At 38.8% G+C, this 19866-nt stretch overlaps 1 protein-coding gene across 1 annotated transcript in view; it reads left to right on the forward strand.

Annotated features, from left to right (window-relative positions):
* Positions 1 to 709: 709 nt before the first annotated feature.
* Positions 710 to 19866, forward strand: part of LOC124804834 (obg-like ATPase 1) — a 301314-nt gene continuing 282157 nt past the window's right edge. The window contains exon 1 of the mRNA XM_047265184.1: positions 710 to 860. The gene's annotated coding sequence lies outside the window, so the exon portion shown is untranslated. The remainder of the gene's footprint in view (positions 861 to 19866) is intronic.

Below are 19866 nucleotides of genomic sequence, written 5' to 3' on the forward strand. Positions count from 1 at the left end.
CACGAAGTTATGATTCTATTTGCGAATGGAACAGGAATGGAAATCACTGTTGGTGATACAAAGTACCCTCCACCACGCGCCATACGGTGGATTGCAGATTATGTTATGTAAGAGAACCGCTCTTTATAAAATGAGTGATACATTTAATGCAGTCCTTAAAGAGAATGGTAAATGGGGATGCAAGGCCAAGTCTAAGGAAGTAATTTGATGGCTTTATTTTGGAAAGGGTTTTAATATATACACTAGGCTTATGTACCTCATGCTGAAGTATTTTTTACTCCGTTTTAACTGTTGATGGTATACTGTTAACAAGACTTACGGGCGCGTAATTAACGTAATTGTTCATTTTATTGTAGTTGTCATGCGTAAGTACGTAACGATTGAGTCTGAATGAGTAAAAGCCGTTGAGCAGCTAACGTGAACAGATTTGAAAGGTTTCATGTGTTCCTTCTCATGTTTATCACTTCTTCATGTACGAACTGCTCCCTGAAAATATTATTGCGAATGAAACCTGATCTAGGATCTTTCATTTATTTTTCGTTTCGTATGAAAAACTTACGTGCGTCTCTTGGTATCGAAACCAACTGCACGAATCATTGCATCGGTTTCCCCATACTCTGAAATCCGAAACAATACAGTTTTTGGAATGACACACGCTCATTGCTACACGCTAATGCAATATCGCCACAATGTTATGTTAACTGGTGTAACACTTGAAGTATATATATAGTGACACCAAATTTCTCATACTCTCTGACGTTATTCCGGTTCCTGAGAGTAAGCTGGTGAGGCTATACCACGTTAAAAGTGAAAATCGAGACAAAAACATTAAAACGAAGACTAGTCGGGAGACAAATCAGGTAAATAAAGTTATTAGTAAACGAAATTTATCTTAAGCGTGATAATTGTGCTTGTCATGTTTTAGCTTCACGGCGCGTCCGTATTTTACCGGTTTTGTAGTTGCGTTTAGGTTATGTTATAAACTTTTGTTTATTTTTTAAAATCACCAGTAACTAAATGTCACACATTTGTTTCTGTTTTATATTTGATTTGTAATGCGACCAAGATGATGTCAGGATAGCTTCATATACTTAAATGCATGCTCTCAACAGTACACAGCGTGCCCCCCCTCCCCCAACCCACGTTCTCAACCGCTCTCAACAGTACACAGCCTGCCCCCCTTTCCCCTCACTTTCCCTGCGCACTGTTGTTTTCGTTGATAAGGTACTAATGTCACAACTTTCGTAGACATCATGAATTCATGTGATGTTCTGACATATGGTTTAGGAAGTATACACTTTGGCATTTGCTTAGTTTACTTTTGTTACCTTGTTTTTACGGATTGACAGAAACGGAACATGTGATATAAACTTTTAATCTGTAATTAAGAAAAGCATTACTTTGTGTCATTATTTTTTTTATTTGTAGCAGAGCAATTGATATTTTGTTGACAAGAAGATGTACATAGTAAGTCTGTATCATTTGGACATTACTGCGATACTGAATGTAGAATGAACTGTCATGATCAGAAACATTGTACCGCGGGTTTATTTAATCACTTTGAGACATTGCGAGAGATTTCTGCATCTATGATCTATTTTTTTTTAAAAAGCATAGTTACGGAAGGTTATGTTACTATCAGTGGTAAATGGAAAGATTACTCTTTGTATATCAAATTATAGTGAAAGCAGGTCTCATTAATGTTAAGTTAGTGAAATTGCCGTTCATCATGAAAATTAGATTGCATGTCTCCCTTATATGTGTCTTTTTATTGGATATTGGACATTAGATGACTTATGAACTAAAATTTCTTCTGTACAAGTGGCTTATATTTATGAGTCCAGTTTCCCTTTGCTGTAGCGCCTCTCACAGAAGATTTCTGGCTCTAATTTTTGTGCATTATAAGCAAAATTTAAAGCTTTTGTGATTTTTGCATACATCTATGCTAGTGAATTCTATGAATTACTCTTTGGTATGTGGTAGAATAATTTTATAAATACATGAATTATTTAAACATGTTAAGCCTCTGTTTCACAAGTTATGTTGTAATGAGCTACAGTGTGAAATTTATAGTGGGTATGGCACTGGGCTGCCTCTAAGAATGTAGTCAGTGTTCTTTAATAACTTGATGATCAACCTGTGTAATGAGGCTAGAATTGTGTGTTTGAAAGTAATAACTCTGTGAATAAAATTGCAGTGTAGTGTACATCATAACTTTATTATACTACAGGGTGTTGTATGGCAATTTAAGAAATTATGCAAGTTATTCTGTTAATATCATGATCCAATAACTGAGGGTAGAAGTTTTCAGATGTTTTAAACAGAAAATAGGTTTCATTTTTAAAAATATATTTTGGTTTGCTGAGAGACTTCTGTTTGTTTGAAAAGATAAGTTGTGATTTTGTTCTGAACGGTATCACCTGGGACACTCCTGTTATGTACAATCCTCCACTACTGTTTAGTTGATGGTATCTAGGCTTATCATTTTATTACCTATCATTATATTTCCAAGACAAATACTTTGTGCAGTCTAAAATGTGTGGACATGCTGAGAACAATTATAATGAAACAGATTGTACACATATGATGTATGGCAAGGGACTGCATGATTCCTTTCCACTCAGATAATTTTATGTACTATCTGTGGGGATTAACTAAGCTTTAATAGGACTTCGACAGTTCACAGCTAGAATGCCATCTTCCAGCCCAACCCAACCCAGCCCTCAGGCTATGTTACAGGTAATTCTGTCATCACAACATACATTCTAAAAAATAATTTAGATGCAAAAGAAATATTTTCCGCATTCTGTGCTCTATCTGGTTAGGCACGTATGTCATTACATGCGACATTGTCATTACATTATGAGATGAAGCTGGCATGCGGTATTGGTAGAGTCATTTGTTCTGTCTGGCAGTGCCCCATATAGAACAAATATTCCATTTATTATATGTGTAGCACATTGAAGAACCAGACGTTACACATATGACACCATAAGCTAGGGTCTCTGTGTTTGTATCATATAACTAGACAACAGCTTGGATTCTGTTCTACTGAGTGTTTTAAAAATGCCATTTCCTGTTGTCACACTAAGGTACTAGAGATAAGTGTAGTACTCTAGCATAATTGCAGTAATTAGAAACAAATGAAAATAAAATATTTTTGTGACAGAAAGTAATACAGCTGGATGAAGATTATGGATTAAAAGTTGTCAACTTACTATTTAATTCATGTAAGATTTATGGTTTGTGATTTAGTTTGGTATGTCTATAGGACTGCACGTCAAAGCTAAGCAACTGTCTGACGCTGTATAAATGTGACTGCGTATGCCTGTCTACTGTTTGGAACCTTTTTTGTTTGGTGGCTACTGATCCCTACACACACACACACACACACACACACACACACACACACACACACACACACAAAAAAAAAAAAAAATTCCATCATGAATTTTCAACTTTCATGAAGAAAAAAATGTTTATAAATCAGTTGACTTGCTCCATGTAAGAGTGAGGTAGATATACTGAAAAGACTCATTGAGCATTCAGAATATAACCAAATAACCAAATCTTGGGGAGAAACAAATCAGTAAGTTGGCACTTTTTCATTCAGTAATGTCATTTGAAATAATGTTCTGGGGTAACTCTTCTTCAAGAAAGAACTTCTGTAAGAGTAACCTTTGGTACTCACCCATGATCATCTTGTAGACATCTGTTTTAAGAAGTTGGGCATTCTGACAACTGCTTCACATTGTATTCATTCAGGAAGTTCGGTGTAAATAATCCACTACGGGTCAGGAGTAACAGTGGCGTAAATTATCGCAACACAGAAGGAAAATCATGTTCAGTTCGTTATTCCACATTAAGGTTGGCTTTGGTGTTAAAAGTAGGGCTCAGCTGAAATTTTTGATCCCTTACCTGGTGATACAAAATGCCCGACAGACTGCAAAATCAAATTTGAAAACAAACTGTAAAAGCTTCTCCTTGTATTCCGTAGAATAATTTCTAGAATTGTAATGTGTAAAAGGTGGTGAATATTTATTACTACCTCAAACCTGCATATTTAAAAAAGTGTTTAGTATGTAGCCACAATTACAAATTAATTTGTAATGTGAATGTCAAATGACTCTGTCCCTATAATTGTACTTTATTGTGCAAAATGATCCACTGAACGTGAAACTAACCAACCAACCAACTAAAGTGGAATAGTTTTTGAACTGGAAATGAATCGTCTTGACTCTTCAGATAAATATACGTCCACATAAACAATTTATACAAATAGCAATGATTTAATAGAAACTGCATTATGGGTCTTCAGTAAGACAGTGTGTTCAGCTGAAATGAAATGAAAACATAAATGAGGGCATTGCAACCATTAGTTTGATGATGTACCTGATGCATTTGGAAAGAAGTAATCGTGTAGGGTGTTTGTTGCCTCAACAGCAGAATTCAATGGGATTAAACAATCTGCTATATATTCGAGTGCTCCCACTCAGTTTGTGTACCATGTAGTGTCATTGACAGGAATTTATACACTTACCTTCCTTTTAATTTTGTACAAGTGGGTACATAAGTATACATGGGGCAGAGTTATGGTAAGAATAAAAAATGGATTTGCCTTAATAAAGTTAGCAAAGTTTGCAGTATTACGTATGCACCTTTCGATGAATTAACACCTCTACTTAAATTCCGCTGTGGCTTTCCTTTACCACAGTTTTTCAGTTTGAATGATTTATTTGAGTGGCATGTTTCATTATCTCTGTATCCATTATCCAAACTACAATGCTCTATTTGTGTGCACCCCCCCCCCCCCCCCCTTTTCACACTTACACAAAAAGCCACTATACTGTAAGGCATTGAACTTGAATCTGACTTAACAAAGTCTGTTCATATACAGCACGTAATATATATTAGAATGTTATCACAGCTCTTCATTGCAGCTGTAAATAACCACTGTTCAGACAGAAGTGGTCACATAGGACAAAGGTGCTTTAGTTAATGCATACCATTTCTCACGGCTTGGTAATCAGAAATCTAATGAAGATGACTTGTAGTTACACAGTTGCCTCATTGCTTTTGTTCTTCTCGTTGTGATTATTTTGTGAGGTGTGTGTGGGTGGAAGTAACATGTGACCTGACTTCTTGTTAAAACCTGCACTTTGGAACTTAAATAGTAAACTTCTCAGTGATGCACAAAATCTCTCTTATAGAGTCTGGTATTGTTTAATGAGCATCTCAAAAACACTTGCATGCTTTCTTAACACAGCCATGACAAAATATGCTGCTGCTGTTTGAGTCTACTTGGTAAGGGGACCAGATCGGTGAGCAACACTCAAGAATCAATCAGAAGTGTTTCTTGTAAGCCACTTTCTTTGTGGATTAATTACTTTCCTTAGTTTTTCCAGTGAGTCTTGCCTTTGCGCAGCTTCTCATACAACGAGTCTTATGTGATCATTCTACTTAAGGTTGCTCTGGTATTTCACAGTTATTACTGAACAGTATTATCAGGAATAATGCAGTCACAGTTATGGCTGCACCTGTTTATGTGTGATTTATTTACTGTCATGGTTAACTACCAGTCCCATCACAAATTATCAGCCCCTGCAGTTCTTCCTGCATTTCACTAGACTTGTTCTGGCATTCTTATGGAGAACAGAATCATCAGTGAACAGCCTCATTTGGATTCTGACATCAACCATCAGATCATTTATATATATTGCCAACAGTAAGAGCCATATAGCTTTCCCTTTACATACCCCCGAGCTACTTTTTCATCTGTCAAGTCATTCCATTAGAAATGATGGATACTGTCTTCTAGGAAGTCCTGAATCAAGTCACAAACCTAATCTGAGTGTCTCGTATTTGGTTAACTTAATAACAATGCAGAACATTATCCAATGGTTTCTGAAAATCAAGGAACACAGTACGAAACTGTACACCATTGTCTACAGTGATCTTGAACTCATGGGAAAAAAAGAGTGAGTTCCACAAGGTCTCCGCAGCACTCATCTTGATTTTTATTGAAGAGGTGTTTGGTTTCTGAAATATTTGTTATACTTGTGCATAAAACATGCTCTATAATTCTAACAACAGATTGACGTCAGTGAAATAGGCCTGTAATTCCATGCATCTGCCCAATAACCAGTTCTTGAAAACTGGAATAAAAACCACTTTTGTCTTTCATTTGCTACCTTTCATCAGCCCTGCAACTTGTGATAAACTGCTGCTAGAAGGCTTCTAGGGATAAGGCGTCTGAATCTGATGAGACATCTTTACAAGTCTATATGGATTATGCAAAGAAGCTTATAGTCAGTTGTCAGTTCCATTGTTGGTTACCATACTGTATGCCATTCCAGGATTTGTGTGATAATTGAACCAAGCTTCCATATTACAAACTTCCAGAGTGAAAACATTTTGGAAGACAAAATTTTATGTTTCTATATTTTGTTTATCACGTTCCACTTCAGATCATGTATGATCAGAGTGAGTGAAGAGGTGTTTTTGATCTGTTTGCTAACTTTACGTAAGACTGAAACTTGGTTTGTTAGCCAGATCAGTTGAGAAAATTTTACTTTGGAATTTGTCAGATGGTTCCCTCATAGCTCTCATTTTAGCTTCATTCTGATTCTCTTTGTAATTAAGAGCTTTACTTTACTTTAATCTGTGATTAAACTTTTTTTTGTAGCAATTTTATAATGCAGTTATGGAACATAATAATTTTACAACACAGTTATGGAACCAGGATGACTCATTCCCATCCCTCATAACCCACCTTACCTTGGCCCATACATGTGTAAGGTGTATTCTACAGTGCTTTTGATTTTTATTAATTTTTGTACTACATCTTTGTAGCCAGAACTGAATGTTTGATGTTGACTGTGCGATAGTCATAGGTCTGTTTTCTGTTCCTCTTACCAAGCAATATTGTTTTCCTAACTTCCGTAACATTCCACTTAACATTGTGTTCATTGATGCGACAGCAGTTACTGATTGCTTCCTCTTTGTTAACTGTTCAAAAAGTCCAGGTCTGTTAGTTACTGGGAGGCCTCAAGATGTTGGCATCACAAGTCAAATGTCTTAACTGACAGCACAAAGTATTAAAGAATATTTCACACAAATTCAAGTCTTTGGCACCTGTTTTAATTACACAACTCTTTTATTCTTATCAGCCATATTGGAGTGTCCCCTTACTACAGTAGTGTGATAAGGGGACACTCCACTCCATATTACAATAGTGCGATTCGAGGCTTCAAGACTTTTGCAACTAACAGTCTAAGAAGTTAACCTTTCCTAGGGTATTGGATGGGTCACAGGTGGCGGATAGTGAATGTTCCGTCAGATATGGTGGACATATGCGAATACAGAAGCAGTTCTGGACCAAGGCAAAACAAAACCAAATCCACTGTGTGTCCATCTTGTAGAAAGCGGCAAAGTGATCAGCATCTGTTTACCAGTGGTGCGGCTGAAATTTGTATTCTGGGACTAACCCTTCCAGTCTTAACACTCTGAGTTCACTCAGTGAGTCTACTCAACCCCGCCTAATTTCAGGTACAATCATCGTGGAGCATTTTGTATTATCCCAGATGGTCAATCCAGCACCAGTATTACTGGTGCAACTGGTATTTCAGATTCTGGGGTGGCCAGGTGAAAATGCAGTGTGATTCAGCAGAGGAAGTTGGAGTCCTCTGGCCAACTTAAAACCAAAACAAATACATTTTTTGCAACACTTAACATAGGAGCACTTTTGCAACCAAGTAAACTTCATAAATTGGGAGACACATTAAAAGATCAGAAAATTCAAATTGTGGCACTTCAAGAAACATGAATTGAATGATGGACCATAACACCATCAAGAAACATGAATTGAATGATGGACCATAACACCATGGGTTTTGGCAATTACTGTCTTTTTAAAAGTAAAACTGGTAAAACAATATTTAATAATACACCACATCTTGGAGTCGCTTTTGCAGCCTCCCAAAAATATTTTAAATTCAATAACGGAAGTAAAACCCGTTAGTAATAGACTAATGACAATTTCTCTTAAATATGCAAATAAAGCATACACTTTAACTAATGCTCTGTGCCAGCCAATGAGGATAACTATAATAAACCTGAAGTAGTTAATGAAGCTGGGGAAACGTTAGAAAGCATCATCTTGAAAATTCCCTCAAACCATGTTAAAATTTTAAAGGACCTCTAAAACTCTTCAAAACAAAAAAAATGTTCTCCCAAAATGTGACACTGCTAAAATAACCCCTGCACTAATACGTGAACTTGACAAAAAACAATCGAACAGTTGGCAAAGCCCAAAAGAAAAGTTCATCAAAACTGCGCAAAATTTAATTCCAGTTTGAAAGAAACAAAAACATCCTTGGTGGAATCTGGATTGTGAAACTGCAGTTAAGCCTTCGAATTGTGGAATTGTAACAAAACCAAAAACTCATACAACACTTCCCTAACTGTAAGAAAAGAAACACCTAAATTAATCCAACAGACCAGAAGATACTATGAAAATGCTCAACCTTTAGAAATTGGAGGGGGGGGGGGGGGGCAAGAAAGAGGGCAATGAGCAGCATATGGCACTGCGCTGATGATCTACAGATCTAGAAAGATCAGCCATTTAACAAATGCGGTTTAACACCCACATTAGAAGATGCTTTGAAACAAGATAATGGTTATGAAAAACCTGAAGTAAACCACTGATATTCATTTGGAAGATGAATGTTTTCAAAAAGAAATTGTGTGTGTTTAGTGCCCATAACAAATTGTAACCAAGCATATGATATTCGGAATCTGTATGTCTTATGGATTGCTACACCTGTTTCTAATCAACACTTGGCTCTGTGTGTTCCTGACTAACACCTGCTCACAGAACAGGTGAACGTCAGATCCTCTGCAATGGCAGAAAATCTCCTTGTCCTCAAGGAGATCCGTGAATCTGCCCTTCTCGGCACTGTGCAGCAAATTCATGTGTGACTCCACTCTCAGTGAGGTGGGCAGCAAAGTTGAACTTCTCTGCTGCATCCTTCCTATCTGTAGCCACATGCTCACCTGATCGGATCTCCATTGTGCAATATGTCAGTCCAACAATCACTGCACAGTGGGATCTTATGTATTCCAATATAAATAAGCCAGATACAGTTATTATATACTCAGCATTTTAAAAATCAATATGTGTGTTCCTACTTTACCAACAACACAATGCTTCAACCATGCCATTATTGCCCTCTACCATGATTCTATGGAAATATAGTATTTCAGTGTAATGTCTTTAGAGGTGTCATTACAGTTATTAGTAGTTTATTTATTGTGACTGTTACTGTTTTCTAGCATTTAAACACTTTAGATCATTCACGTTAAACATAGACAAAGGTTTCAGCACAGCAGATATCTATCATTTAGCCATGAGGTAGCAGCGTAACTGAACTGGCAATGTGATTTAACTGCAAAAAATGGTGTCCTTTCATAGGTGACTGTACTACATTTAATAACCATTTGTATCTGCAGCAATGTGTAAAATAAGTAAAACTTATTTGATTTATAGAGAAACTTTGAGCAGCAGTCACTTTTTAGAATTCTTTGCAGTAAAACTGTCATCAGTTTTTGAGGGTGTACGAGTATAATATCCTCCAATCTTTAGATGACATTAAAAATTGTATACATTGTTTACATGTTACAAATACAGTGCTTCATCACGTGCGTATTTCAACCTTTTATGTTGGAAATCTATGAATGTAGCTCTGTGTACATTGTTTGTTATACATTATGTGAGAGAACATTGTGAAAGAAGGGAAATTCTGATTATTAGTTGGTACTTTCTCTCTCTGCTGTAAAAGTAGTTCATTGTTTGGGATGTGAGAAATCTATATTAAAAATGGGACTCATATTAATGAAGTACCTTTTGATCTTTGCAGTCGATGCACACACAAAATCCTACCACCTCATATACAGTCCTTCCCCTCTCCCTCTTTTCAGGCAGTCTCTACCTGTAGGCACTGCTTCACTACCATGTGTCATAGATGCAGGGATCACTAATCACTTATATAAACAACAAAATCACTAATGCAATAAAATATTGCAGTGCACTCACTTTTAACTAAGAGGCTTTTTTTCTTCTTGTTTTGAAATTGCTGTTCAGTAAGTGTATTTTGTCAGTTGCTGTTTGTCAATAAACAGTATTAGTTATATTGTAGGTGCTTTGTTATAAAACATTCTGCCATTGTAGTTAGCTTTCTTATATGTGCTATGAAATCCCTCGTGGCAGTGCAGGAAGTACATACATGCACAGCTAGTGGTGTTGAAGGCGTCATTCCCATCTAAGAACTGTACATTGCCACACGTCGTGTCAAACATGGAAACCTATACCAAGAGTGGGACAAGATAGGCTCCCGCCAGGGGCGCAAAAACTGGCCAAAACAAAAACATGAAAGAAAGATGTTTGTAGAATTAACTGGGAGAAGTATCTTTGTTCTCCCACGCCTTTTGTTCCTATCTTTTGCCCAAGAGGCAAAGCCTTTCCCTCAGACCTTGACTATAAATGTGTGCTGTTGTCACAGTGTTAGTTAGCATAATTAAGAAGTGATTACTACCAAACGCCTAATAGCTCCATTGTGTGGCAAAGTGCACTTGATTCACATAGCTGCCTGTCACAGTTCTCTCATCTTCAGCTATGGAGTTTGATGAAACAAGTCTGCATTTCACTTCAATTTATTTCATTGATACATTAACATGACGCTATCCTATCACATCCAAAGAGATGACAGTTAGTGTTCAAGTCCTTGCTGCTATTGGGCTATATCATCGTAGGATCTCAGTGGTTGGCAAGTGGGCACTGAAACTGTTATTCTTATTTGGCCAAAGGCTTCAAATTTTTACCAATCTTTCCTGACGCTGGAATGAGATGCGACGGCAGATGGAACCAGCAAAAACAGTGGCCAGGATGTGTAATTTACTAGCCTCTCCAGCCAGTAATATTTGTCTTCCCAAGTTTCAATCTGCTGCTTAAATAAAAAAAAAAGAATTAAAGAATAAGCTTTCTGTGGGTTATTAATAATGTTACAGGAGCTGTTACTCATTGTGTATATAGACAGCTATGCTCTGCCCTTTTAAGTTTAGCCGATGTGCAGTCAAATGTACGCCCCTCCATTGGTCATCAGTTGCATTGCTTAAGCATCTCGTGTTGTAAGACCATTGGAAGTAGACCTAACTGATGTTTTAGGTATTTTGTTGTTACTGTAGCGGAAATGAAACTCTGGCACATGGTAAAGCAGTGATTAGCACAGAAACTTAAGATTGAAAATCTTAAGTTTCTGTGCTAATCACTGTGATAAATATTTAACACTTGTAGTTCATGTGTCTTATCTCAATGGGCAGTTACTGTTGCTGTGCCTGCCTATCATGCCCATGTGGCTTTGTCATTTGTATCCATTTGTTTTTGCACTGTAAAAATTGTAGAAAGGTTAGTTTCATTGGGGAAGGGGCAGCTTCTTTAGTTCTGCCAGCAGTGTAGGATCACCTTGGTATGGCTTTGCAAACATGTCATAACAATTCTTTTGAACATAAATATAAAAGTTTTATTGGAAGGACAGTGCCTCTCAAAGAAGATCCTAAGTGTTGTCATAGCAGTTATAGCATAATGTCCACAATTATGAGCTTTGGCCAGTTCTCCTTATTCATGAACAAATTTGCAACTCTTCCAGTGACGCAAAAAAAAAAAAAGAAAAGGAAAGAGAAAGAGAGAGAGAGAGAGAGAGAAACCTCGGTAGCAGTTGAACCACTTGCGTGTTAAAAGAGACTGACGCGCGCGTGCGCACACACACACACACACACACACACACACACACACACACACACACACACTGATTCATATTTTTTAAAGGGGTGGTTGTGACTATCAACATTACTGTTGGTTTTAACCTTACAAATTACATAATTAATTATGTTGAAAATAAGAACAGTGCTCTAAGAGTCTGTAAGGACAATCGAAATGTAGCTCAGTCATAAACTGCTAAACACACTTAAAGATTTTGGAAACAGGTTGACTAGCACATTAAAATTCCACTGGCCATTGGGAGCAGACCAAATGTGACTGTTGAAGTTTTCAAAAGCTTTCTTGTGGCCTCAGCATGATTACTATTGCCATTTTATTGTCTGTCCACTAATAGTAATTTTTTAACTAGACACAGATGTCTACAGATTCAGCCCCACAGAAGCCTCTCTGCTTTATCCCGATAACATCAGGTGGTTTGGCTGTAGTGGGCCATGTTTATGTCTTACCTGATCTACAGTCACAAATATGTGTGTTTAATCTTGTTGAATGCTTTACTGTAAAAGTTAAAGCTCTGCCTTTAGACCCAGTAGGATCTTTCTGTGCCAACTGACCACCTTGTTATCCTCTGCCAGTGGCATCATTCAGATGCAGGATGGAGGGGCATGGGATCAACATTCCACTCTCCTGGCTGTTATCAGCTTCCTAAATGTTGGAGCCGATACATATCACTCATCTGAGTCTGAATGCATCCTGTTCTGGTACTCTCACTCGGGAAGAAATCCATGGGAGTGTTGGAAATGACTTATTATGGGAATTGCTTTGTCAAATCATTTGAGTATGACGAAGCAACCTGAATCCACATGAAGGTTAATGTTTGTGTACTTGGTATGAAGCAGTTATTGAGGGGAACAGAGGGGACCAATCAACAGTCTGTTTCACCTGTGATGAGAGGATGTCTTCTCAAGTCTGTTTGATGAACTGTAGTATTTTTCATTGCGCAGGTGGAATGCATAAAATTTGTCCTGCCTGTTCCCAGTTGTGGGTTTTTCCTTTGTGTATTCTTGAGAGATCCCAAAAATAACTATTTCTTACTTGTAGGATCACAGTCATCAGTACTCCATCTTCTCAAGATGGGTAAGTCTTGAAGTATGTAAGGAATATGTTCAAGAATGTTGATACTTACTGTTGCCTATGATCAGTACCTAAACAAATCACCATAAGTCAATGCTTACACTCAAAATTACAACACCTATTTGGTGAACAGCAAATAATACAATTGGAGTTATTGTGTCCATAAAGTATAGTAGGAAGAATACATTATTAAATTTGTAGGTGCTTTGTTTGTATAGAGGATGCAAAATTTAGCACAGAGAGCTGCCACCTCTGACAGCAACAGTTGCTCTAACCTAGCTGGTCATCATGTTGAACCGATCTTGGATGGAAGATACAAGTATACCATTCCATGCTGCTCAGCTCAATGCAGAATTCATCAATCATAGTGGCTAGGTAATTGGTGGGGTGCTAGTCTCTCAACAACCTGTGCATGAGCAGATGTTTTCAATTGATGAAAGATCTGAAGAATGTAGTTTTCAGGGAACAGTCAACAACCTCTGTCTCAAGGTAGGTCAGGATAGCATGGGTACCATGCAGTATTGCATTACCATGTTCAAAAATATTGTCATAGACCCCTTTAAGACAGGGTACAGCCGCTGGTCTTAATATGTCAAAAATGTAACGGCTGCTGTCCAAATTACTGGATATGTCAGTTACCGTATTGTATAGCCAAAGGTACACCAAAGCAAATGCTGATCCAGTTCAATGATAATGAATGCAATCTGGCAACTTTCATTCTCCTCTGTGCTGTGACTGGTAGTCTTTATCCAGATAATATCAAGATTTTTTTTTTCACAAGATAAGAAAGTGTTCAGTCAGCTAGATAAAATAAAAAACAGAGAATGATTTCTTCACTTCTTCCTGTGAGGTGCTGTGTACAAGTTGTAATTTATCCTATTGTGACCATGTGGTACATCACATGCCACAAGTCTGAGTCCAGCTTTCACATGAGAAGAGGTAGTTGTGTACTTCATCATTGATGGAACTTAAGTCCTACAACAGTTCTCAGAAGCTAAACTGTGCTGTCCGAAAGCTGGATCGTGATTGTTGGTGGTAACTCCAATAATATGATCCATCACTTTTCAGACTATATCCTGCATATTGGTCTAGAGACCTCCGTTTCGGTTAAGAGCAGTGGCTGGGCAAATCTTAAATCTCCCAGATTTTCTGAAAATAGCCTCCAACACAATCTTATCAACTGTTGTTGTTGCTGTTGTTGTTGTTGTGGTTGTTGTGGTGGTGGTGGTGGTGGTGGTGGTGGTGGTCTTTGGTCCTGAGACTGGTTTGATGCAGCTCTCCATGCTACTCTATCCTGTGCAAGCTTCTTCATCTCCCAGTACTTACTGCAACGTACATCCTTCTGAATCTGCTTAGTGTATTCATCTCTTGGTCTCCCTCTACGATTTTTACCCTCCATGCTGCCCTCCAATGCTAAATTTGTGATCCCTTGATGCCTCAGAACATGTCCTATCAACTGGTCTCTTCCTCTTGTCAAGTTGTGCCACAAACTCCTCTTCTCCCCAATTCTATTCAATACCTCCTCATTAGTTATGTGATCTACCCATCTAATCTTCAGTATTCTTCTGTAGCACCACATTTCGAAAGCTTCTATTCTCTTCTTGTCCAAACTGTTTATCGTCCATGTTTCACTTCCATACATGGCTACTCTCCATACAAATACTTTCAGAAATGACTAGCACTTATAAATCTGATAGAACAGCACACAAAATTTAAATCTGTGCAAGAAATTCTGGAAGACCCTCAAGAAGTATAATGCTCAGTTCTGGTCCATACTGTGGTACATTACTGCTTCTACATTGGTCCTATTGTGACACAGTCACTCCTTGTTCTTAATTGCTTTGACAATACCTGTCTGTCAAACATTAACATAATCTGCCTTATTATCCTGAATGCAACAAAAGACTGCTAGCATTACAAATGCAACACCAGGAGGATGGCATGCAACAAACATCAAATTGGCATAAAATGTGCTACAAGATTGGAGATTCAGATCAGGCTCCTTGGTGTTGCAATCCTGTAAGACACTACTCTTGTAACGGACACCTTCACACCATGTTGTTGCTCACCCACCAATGGAACAACTTTTCAGTAATCAACTGTGAGCAATGAGGCATTTTGGTATGTAAGTAAAGGACTGCCTTACAGAGATGATGTGGTTTATTCTACATCTACACCGATTCACTACAAATCACATTTAAGTGCCTGGCAAAGGGTTCATCCAACCACCTCCCCAATTCTCTATTATTCCTATCTTGTATAGCGTGCGGAAAGAGTGAAAAGCTGTATCTTACCCTACGAGCTCTGATTTCCCTTATTTCATTGTGGTGATGGTTTCTCCCTACGTAGGTCAGAGTCAACAAAATAATTTCGCATTCGGAAGAGCATGTTGGTAATTGGAATTTCATGAGAAGATTTCGTGACAGTGAGAAACGCCTTTCTTTTAATGATGTCTGCCCCAAATCCTGTATCATTTCAGTGACACACTCCCCCATATTTCGTGATAATACAAATCCTATCTGGTGAGGATCCCACACTGTGCAGCAGTATTCTAAAAGAGGATAGACAAGTGTAGTGTAGGCAGTCTCCTTAGTAGAATTGTTATATTTTGTAAGTGTCCTGCCAGAAAAACACAGTCTTTAGTTAGCCTTCCCCACAACATTTTCTATCTGTGCCTTCCAATTTAAGGTATTCGTAATTGTAATTCCTAGGTATTCAGTTGAATTTACACCCTTTACATTTGACTGATTTATTGTGTAACCAAATTTTAATGGATTCCTTGTAGCAGTCATGTGGATACCTTACGCTTTTCATTATTTAGGGACAATTACCAATTTTTGCACCATACAGATATCTTTTCTAAATCATTTTGCAATTTGTTTTGACCTTCTGATCACTTTATTAGTCAATAAACGACAGTGTCATCTGCAAAAAACCTAAGAGGGCTGCTCAGATTGTCTCCTAAATTGTTTATATAGATAAGGGACTGTCTCCCAAATCGTTTATATAGATAAGGAACAGCAAAGGACCTATAACACTACCATGAGGAACGCCAGAAATCACTTCTGTTTTACTTGATGACTTTCCGTCAGTTGCTATGAAGTGTGACCTCTCTGACAGGAAATCACGAATCCAGACACATAACTGAGACGATACTCCATAAGACTGAAATTTCACTACAAGCCACTTGTATGGTACAGTGTCAAAAGCCTTCTGGAAATCCAGAAATGCGGAATCGATCTGAAATCCCTTGTCAATAGCACTCAACACTTCATGCGAATATAGAGCTAGTTGTGTTTCACAAGAAAGATGTTTTCTGAATCCACGTTGACTGTGTGTCAATAGACCATTTCCTTTGAGGTAATTCATTATATTCGAACATAACATATGTCTTTGATAGTATATCCTTTGCTATCGTGCGGAGAAGGCATTGATTGTGTCTTGCTGCTGCTTTACATACGCCCTGAATCTCTTTGCATTTTATGGCTGGTTTCGAGATAAAGTTTTGTCATGGAAACTATTATAAGCATCTCGCTTTGAAGTCCACGCTAAATTTTGAGCTTCTGTAAAAGGTCACCAATCTTAGAGATTTTGCATCTGTTTAAATTTGGCCTGTTTGTTTTGTTGTTTCTGCAACGGTGTTCTGACCCATTTTGTATGCCAAGGAGAACCAGCTCTGTCATTAGTTAATTTCGTCTTCTTTCGCTTGTGCCATTGTCATGCAGTTTCACAGAGTCAGCATTGTTACAATCAGATTTGGTATGGTTAATGTGGAGGGGTGGCCAGATGCCGTTCGTGTCGCCACCCCGTACCCCCCGGAATGCAAACAGTATATCCCAGCTGTCTGCCTAGTGCAAATCATGAAATAGTGCGAACGTGTTTCAAATGTCTGCGAGTCATGTAACTAAGGCGGGACGTGGGGACCAGCCCGGTATTGACCTAGTGGGATGTGGTAAACCACCTAAAAACCACATCCAGGCTTGCAGGCACCCCAGCCCTCGTTGTTAATCGTCTAGGCAGATTCAATCTGGGGCTGGCGGGCCTACCCAAGTCCAGGAAGCAGTGCATTAGTGCTCTTGGCTAAGCTGGTGGGTGCTATCGTTTGTTAATTTATATGGTTTAAATCTCTCAGTTGCTGCTGATACTAGTACTTTGAATTCAAGCCACATCTGGTATACACGTACATTGTTAATTTGGAAGGAGTGGAGATTGTCTGTCAGGAAGGTGTCAAGTGAATTTTTATCTGCATTTTTTAAGAGGTATACTTTCTGTTTATTTTTGGAGGATTTGGGGGTTACAATATTGTCTCGTTTTGACAACCCTCTGTTCACTAATTCCTGTATCCATTTTGATGCCCGTTATTAACTCAGGATTTTTTGTTGCTAAGAGGTCGTGTGTTTTTTCTCAACCATTTACTATTCGTGAGGGCTCGCGAACTAACTGCTAAAAATAATTTTCAGAGATTGCGTTTAGCACAATTTCAGATGATGTTTTATGTGTACCTCTGGGATTAAACATGTATTTTCGCCGAGATATCGAGAGTAAATTAAAGTCACCACCTACTATAATTGTATGGGTCAGGTACATGTTTGATTTCAAACTCAAGTTTTCTTTGAACCTTTCAGCAATTGTATCACCTGAACTGGGAGGTTGGTAAAAGGATCCAATAATTAGTTTATTCCAGTTGCCAACAATGACCTCTGCCCATACTAACTCACAGGAACTATCTATTTCAATTTCACGACAAGATAAAACTACTTCTAACAGCAACAAACACACCACCACCATCTGTGTTTAACCTACCCTTTGGGAACACCATTAGGTTCTTCTTAAAAATTTCAGCTGTATTTATCTCTGGCTTTAACCAGCTTTCAGTGCCTATAACGATTTGAGCATCAGTGCTTTCTATTAGTGCTGGAAGCTCCGGTACTTTCCCCAACACAGATATGTCAATTTACAACTGTTGTACCAATGGTTCCTGTATCTACGCTCTTCCTGTGTTCATCCTGCACCCTTTGTGACTAAAGCCCTTTTTGTGTTTTCCCAAGAACCTCTAACCTAAAAAAAACATCCCAGTTACACCACACAGCCCCTGCTACCCATGTAGCCATCTCCTGTGTATAGTGGACTCCTGGCCTATTCAGCGGAACTTGAAACCCAACCACCCTTTGGCCCAAGTCAAGGAATCTTCAGCCTAAACAGTTGCAGAATCTTCTGAGCCTCTGATTCAGACCCTCCACTCGGCTCTGTACCAGAGGCTGCAGTCGGTCCTGTTGACTATGCTGCAAATGGTCAGCTCTGCTTCCATCTTGCAAGCAAGACTGGCAGCGTTTACCACTTCTGTTAGCCACTCAAAACCAGAGAGAATCTGTTCTGATCCAAAGTGCCCCACATCATTGGTACCTATGTGAGCCACCACCTGCAGTTGGCTGCACCCTGTGCTCTTCAGGGCATCTTGGAGGACCCGTTCCATGTCTGGAATGACTCGACCCGGTATGCACATTGGCTTTCTTACCCTTTTTGGCAGCCATGTCCCTAAGGGGCCCCATAACACACCTAACGCTGGAGCTCCCAACTATCAATAATCCCACCCTCTATGATTGTCCGGATATTGCAATCTGAGATGTTTTGTCTGAAACAGGATAGGCGACGGCATCTTGTTCAGTGAGTGTCAGCCACAGACAGCACCTAGAACATTTTTGTCAGAATAATTGGGGGGGGGGGGGGGTCGCTTACGTGCGGTTTCCTGGGAAGTCTTTCTCGGACTGGTACACCCCGGGCAACTTCCCACTCGAACACAGGTGAGGGGTCAACCCCAGTGCGAGCAGTAACTGGGCTGGCCACCTGTGGGGACCAATTGGAGGACTTGGATGTGCTGGATATCCATTGGATCCTCATGGCCGGCCCCCAACAGTGGTGCCTATCCACTGCAGCCTCAAACTGTGCAACCGAAGCCATCACAGCCTGGAGCTGAGATCAAAATGTCACCAACACAGCTCACACCCACACGCAACAATCACAGTCTATATCCATACTAAAGATCCTGGAAAACTAATCTACCCAGATAAATGAACTATCGGCATATGCTGTGGAACTCTACTGTAGACACTGATGAAAATGCATCTGTGTCTAATAAATTAGATTAATATGCAGGTATTCGAAAACTAAACTACTGAAGCACTCAGGTGAACCTAAATATTCATCACAGATTAGGAACGTGTAATATGTCACAAAATCGGTTTACTTTCCAGTGCAAACAAAAATGTGAGAACCTTAGCTAATAGATATTGAATTAACATGCAGAAACTCAAGAAACTAAGGTATTAAAACAAACAGATGATATTACAAATTTGTTCCTGGTTAGAAACTCATAGAAGTCACAATATCGGTTACTTCCCTGTTGCTGTGTCTGCATCTGTTGCGGCTGGCTGCTGTGGCCTGACTGGCAAGTTTTATGCCATGGTTGGTAGTAGATCTTTATTTTGACCTCTTAAGAGGCTTAATACAGGGTGATTCAAAAAGAATACCACAACTTTAAAAATGTGTATTTAATGAAAGAAAAATAATATAACCTTCTGTTATACATCATTACAAAGAGTATTTAAAAAGGGTTTTTTTTTTTTTCAGTCAAAAACAAGTTCAGAGATGTTCAATATGGCCCCATCCAGTCACACGAGCAATATCAACCCGATACTCCAACTCGTTCCACACACTCTGTAGCATATCAGGCATAACAGTTTGGATAGCTGCTGTTATTTCTCATTTAAAATCATCAATGGTGGCTGGGAGAGGTGGCCGAAACACCATATCCTTAACATACCCCCATAAGAAAAAATCGCAGGGGGTAAGATCAGGGCTTCTTGGAGCCCAGTGATGAAGTGCTCTGTCACGGGCTGCCTGGCGGCCGATCCATCGCCTGAACCAATTTCAGACGATAAGGTTTCATAACTAACCTTTTTCAT

This window comes from Schistocerca piceifrons, chromosome 1, assembly GCF_021461385.2.
Source record: "Schistocerca piceifrons isolate TAMUIC-IGC-003096 chromosome 1, iqSchPice1.1, whole genome shotgun sequence".
Classification (NCBI taxonomy): Eukaryota; Metazoa; Arthropoda; class Insecta; order Orthoptera; family Acrididae; genus Schistocerca; species Schistocerca piceifrons.